Source organism: Polistes dominula, unplaced genomic scaffold (genome assembly GCF_049000335.1).
Source record: "Polistes dominula isolate Pdom_NZ unplaced genomic scaffold, Pdom_raw_medaka contig_24, whole genome shotgun sequence".
Taxonomy (NCBI): domain Eukaryota; kingdom Metazoa; phylum Arthropoda; class Insecta; order Hymenoptera; family Vespidae; genus Polistes; species Polistes dominula.
The window spans coordinates 5,369,269-5,375,142 of record NW_028301150.1 but is presented as its reverse complement, the minus strand read 5'-3'; the positions used below and the strand labels follow the sequence as shown (position 1 = coordinate 5,375,142).

At 29.5% G+C, this 5,874-nt stretch overlaps 1 long non-coding RNA gene across 2 annotated transcripts; it reads left to right on the top strand.

The window, feature by feature from the left end:
* Positions 1 to 2,242: 2,242 nt before the first annotated feature.
* On the top strand, positions 2,243 to 3,472 carry LOC149030819 (uncharacterized). Of its 2 annotated transcripts, XR_016178349.1 has the most exons (4): positions 2,243 to 2,380; positions 2,456 to 2,563; positions 2,844 to 3,002; positions 3,136 to 3,472. It is a non-coding gene; the product is annotated as an uncharacterized LOC149030819 (long non-coding RNA). The 2 variants fall into 2 exon arrangements; XR_016178348.1 differs by having other exon boundaries at positions 2,844 to 3,472.
* The last annotated feature ends 2,402 nt before the right edge of the window (positions 3,473 to 5,874 follow it).

Here is a 5,874-nt window from a genome sequence, read left to right as displayed (position 1 = left end):
GACGTATAAATACTTCAACGTATAATATATTTTATTTAATAATATTAATAACGTCGAATTAGGTTTAATTAATTTTCCAAAGCAACGATTTATTGTAATCATTATTACGATCATTTTCATTTTTGCCATGTCAGTTTTTAAACTCAGATAGAATAATTCTCCCAGGGTTCCAAGTATTTAATGAAGCACCTCTTACGTGGGTTGCTCCCAAGGGAGGATGAACTGTACCGTTCTTGTCATTATTACCGAGCAGACTGACATCATTGTTTATATAATTATATCTCATCCTCAAGAGATACGCACCCTTATTCGTCCTCCTTGTGTAAACGAATAGCGCATACTTACTTACTTACTTACCTACCTACCTACCTACCTATCTACCTATCTATGTATGTACATGTCTACTGAACGAAGATGATTTTATTTTATTATTACGTTGCAAAATATTTAAAACAATTTCTTCTTGAAAGAGTAAAACAGTTTCTTTCTTATCAGGTTATCGTTTAAAATAAAAATATAATTATACAATAAGAATAACAATAAAAATCGTATTTATTTAAACGCACACATGTGTTCATCGTTTAATGCTTAAATGTTAATTATTATTATGATTATCATTATTAAGTTAGTTTTAGAAATGTATAATGTCAATTTTCAGATATTAATATTCGTACTACAATCTTTTCTCTAACCGCAATATTTGCATAACATCTTTCTCCTTTAACGACAATGGCTAACTCGGTGAAGAAGGTGCTTTATATATAGGCGCAATATTAATAGGGTCTACCTTCTATCCTATTCCTCTCGTAGTCCGATTTAACTCCAAAAACAAATCCCATGGTAATATTGTTAGCCATGTCCTATGGGAACAATGTCGCTTCTCTCGACAAACAAACTGTCTACAAGATCTCACGATAATGTTCGCGAAATCCATAGTAAATAAACCCTTACACATTTAACATCCTAAATTCAACGCGTATACATTGGGAATATTATTAAAAAGTTAAACAAACTTTAAGTTGATAATGCTTAATTAAATATTAGAAATAAAAGATCTTGGTGAATGTTGTAAAATTTAATATACAATTTAAATCGTGCGATTCCATTTAAAATTGTACAATTATTAATGAAGTTGCAAAAAATAAAAAAAATATAATAACATGAGCATTTACAATACTATTCTTTTTTTAAACGAAATATTCAAGTACTTGCAATATTTCTTATATTATTAATTTAAAAAAAAAACTACACTGACTTTCTAGCTAACCCAGTAACGTCAAATAATATTTTTCACTCATATCGAAATATTACACATTATATCCATTTTTTTTCTTTTTGAAGTGAAAACTTCTTTAAAATGGGTGTGATTCGAAAAAATGTAACGAAGCGATAGGCGGTTTCGTAATGGAACGGTAGGCGGCTATGAAACGGAAGCGATACTAAATAAGAGGAGAAAAAGAGACAAACATATAAGATTGAGCTTGCGAGAGAATGAGACACAATATAGCTATACAGTTTTTCCTATTCTCGGTCTTTGATTCGTGGTCCCTACTCCTGGCTACTAAGCTTTGTGTGTGTGTGTGTGTTGTGTCAACAAAGGCAAGCTCTGCGCGTGGCGTAATGTTGCTAAATCAGAGCGTTGCTATGGTAACCATCAACGGTTTTTCACAAACAACTAAACCGTAATTTGTTTGATACAAAAAAAAATTTTCTATTTCTCCATTGGACGTCTTCGACGATACATCTAAGACAATCTGTGAAAAAATAACAAAACAAGCGACTAAAGGTGCGATTTCATGCTGACGCTTGACGCTAGCTTTGAGCGTCAAATTTGACCACATTATATAATTTCGATTGAAGTGCCATCTAGATAAGAAGCAGCGATAAAGTTGAAAATATTTGAGCTTTAAATTAATTAACGCTGGTATCATTTACTTAACGCTAAAAAAGTTATATCGAACCGAATTACAATCGACGATTACGTCGATTACATTTTTTTAAATAATTATTTATGAAATATTATAATATATAACATATTATGGATTTTGAAGAGGTAATACCTATAACCATTCTCTGTTTCATATAAATTAAACAAATCATTTTTTGCTTTGTAAAAAATTAAAGACTACATTCTAACCTATTGATACTCATAAAAATATAAACAAATATTTTAATATGCCTTACATTTTATACAAAAAACAAATGGTCATTAATAAATTGTATTGATAATGTTCATCTTCTTTTAATATTTAGGAAATGCGAGTTGTTTTTACATGTGGTGTATGTGAGACCATTTGTGACGAATATGTCGATCATAAATGTTTAAAAAATTACAGTGATGTCCATATTGACGAAAGTTATTATTTTTTTCCACTACTAGGTAAGTTATTAAATATGTTTATACAATTAACTGTGTTAAAATAATTGAAGCGTTGTCATTTACATCATTTTGCAGATGATAAAGTTACAATAGTTCGTCGCGCATTGTTATCGAATGGCAAAGAAGGCATTATTTATGAAAAATTACATCCTACGATTGATGAAAATGCAAGTCCCAATACAGGTGAAATATATTTGTAGTTAAATTATAATTTCTATCAACGAATTTTTGTTTTTGTAAAAAAGAAATGTCTAATATCTGATACTTCGACAAATTTTAATGCTGTGAAAGGTTCGCACACTCCTAATTAAATAGAACGATTTGAAATGATTCAAAACGATTTGAAACAATTAGAGTTGACTAATATGTAAATATACACATAGTATGGGTCACATCGTTTTGTTTAATCAAGGATATTTCTTGTAAATACAAACACTGTTTTAATTAAAATGGTTTATCATAGGTAAAAGTCTAAATACATAAATTAACAAGAAACAAAACAACACTGGCTCTACGACTAAGTGAGGAAAAAAATTAAACGATGATGAAGTCGAAATTTTACTTTTACAAGTACAATCCGGACAACCTTTATGGAATTTTGAACTTCCTCTTGAGCAGCGAAGTAAAGAAACTGTTGTAGTATTATGGCAAGAAGTATCTCAGGCATTGAATGGCAACAAAAAAAATTATTTTAATAAATATTTGTGTTTAATGTATTCAAATGAAGTATCTGAAACAGAAATTTATTTTAATAGGACAATTAACAGAAGATAGTGTAAAAAAAAATTCAAAAGCTTGCGAGAGACTCATCGGAGGTTAATCGCAGATGAACATCGGGCAAGTGGATCAGGAAGAGTTGAGCAGAAAGAAAAATGGAAATTTTACAAATCTTGCGAATTTCTGCGAGATAGTTGCCTTATACGACCGTAAGAAAACAAAATAATAACTATAGTAGCTACTGAATCGTTTTTTTGAAACATCAAGTATTAATAATAATACTACAATAGTTGTTAAAAGTAATAATTTAATTAACGATAGCAATACATATTTCATTAAATACTTTATTGAAAGACAAACTTTTTCTGTTCCATCTTTGGCAATGTATAATATTTCTAGGAGTCTCTTAGTAAATAATTCTTTGTAGTACTTACTATTAATGCATTCCTGTTCTTATTATCATTTTATTCGATTTGTTAAACTTTAATTCCATTTCTTTGAAAATATTGTAGAACTATATTATATTATACTTATTTTTATTATTATAATTATTATAATTATAAATAAAACCTCGTCGTTGTATTTGCATGCAAGGCAAAGTAAGGTAAGCTACGTTTCCTTTATTTGCTTGGACAATATTCAATTTTTATTTAATATTTCTAATATATAAACTAGGGTTTTTAAGGAAGGGGAACTTTTCTTTAACAAATAAATAAGTTATTAATATATTAATAAGTTATTAATTATATTAATTAATAAGTTTTATTATCTCATCTATTATGTTCGATCACGTGTTTTATTTCTCATTTTAATTCCTCTCATTTTCCCCTTATCATAGCTTTCCGTTTAGGGCCAGAAGACTTTATTTTTATATATATATATATATTTATTTAACAATATATAAAATGCCACCAACCAAAGACAAAAAGTCTGAAATTAGGGAGAAAAACATGATAAGAAAGATTCCAAAGAGTTCAACGGAACGTGTTCGTGCATTTCGTGCACGGCAGAAGGCGTTATTAAATGTACAGAATAATATCACTAATGCGGATAATAATGCGTCCACTGTTAGAAATAGTAAAAACGATTATTGTAAGTCATTAAATAGCTTTCAATCAATATATTTCTTTCTTAATCCTTTCTACTCATACTAGACAAGTATAATCTCAATATGCCACTTTTGTAACATTATTTTCTATTTCCTATTCAGATGATTCGCAATTGGATATTGTGAATTGTGATTCAAGTGTCTCTCGACTGAAAATTAACGCCGAACAGTGTCGTGAAAATCTGCAAAAAGAAAATATTGGGGAAATTTCAAAGAGTTCGTCGGAACGCATTCGTGCATTTCGTGCACGCAGAGAAATGTTTAGTTACCATATATATTTTAGTTACCATAAGCAACTCGTCTCATTTCTTCAAATTGAGAACTTGCTTACTGTGTAATATCTTATGTATTATATGTCACTAAAACGTAAAATAATTTTTGAATGTGGTAACAATATTATAATAATAATATTATAATAATAATATTATAACAAATAAATCCTACAATTATCCTACATCTGATATTCTGCATTCGTCTCATTCTCTCAAAACTTAGTTTTTTTTATTATTTATTTTTTAAAAACGGTCTTGTGGCATATTCAATGAAACTTCTAACAATTGTCTTCTATTGGAAGACAAAACCAATAAATGACGCTTTTAGAAAAATTCAAGGGAAACAGTAATATTATATACACGTGGATAAATTAAAAAATTAAATTTGGCCAACTTGAACATGTTTTATTAAACTTTAAAATGCTAATTTTTTCTTTTCAGATTTCCTTCTTTCCTCAATAACAAGGTTAAAAAATTACAAAAAAAAAAAAAAAAATAAAATAAAATAAAACTTTTAATAATTAAACTAGATAGAATGAAATATAATATAATATTATATATATATATATAATATATTATAATAATATATAGAATAGATTTCATCTATTCGTTATTAAATTCATTTAAACTACTATTTATACTTCCCTCGTCATAAATAATAATAATTAAATACACCATAATGTATAACAGTTAGATCTAATAAGGAAGGTGGATCATAAATAACGTTCTTTACTTGTTATCTCATAGAAGAGAAATTTTGTCGCGACGATTATCGTAACGATCGTGTAACTAAGCCAAACCAAGCTAAGCCAAGCCAGACCAAGTTACGCGTGCAAGTGCATAGCATGTCACTCGTCAATTATCGGCTTAAAATCCATCAAAATTAACTGTCCTCCAGCTTGTTTCCGTGCTTAAACGAGCACGATACTCTCGTGTTCGAGGCAAGCGCTTCATAAGAGCTGCTGTACGTTCCATTGACACTTGGACGAGGGTCAATTAAACACCATTAACGCCGGTGGATTTTGGCCAATCCCCGTAACGAGATTCACGCACGGAGGATGCCGAAACGGATAACGCGGACGTGACCCTCTGTTTCTCCTACGATCCACCACCTCCTCCTCCTCCTCCTCCTCCTCCTCCTCTCCACTTTCCTCTTCTTCTTCCTCTCTCACCTCTTTAGGACATTACCGAACGTAATTGGATTGAAACGGTTGCTTTATACACGCCTCAATACACGCTACTATCCTTATATTTATCTTTTTTCTAAATAAAACTAAGATAGAAAAGAGAGAGAAAGAAAAACTTTAAATTTAATTGGATTAAATTGTTATAGATAATAAACTAAGCATCGGTTTTTATAAAATTGTAAAAAAGTTTATACAACCTTATAAATAATT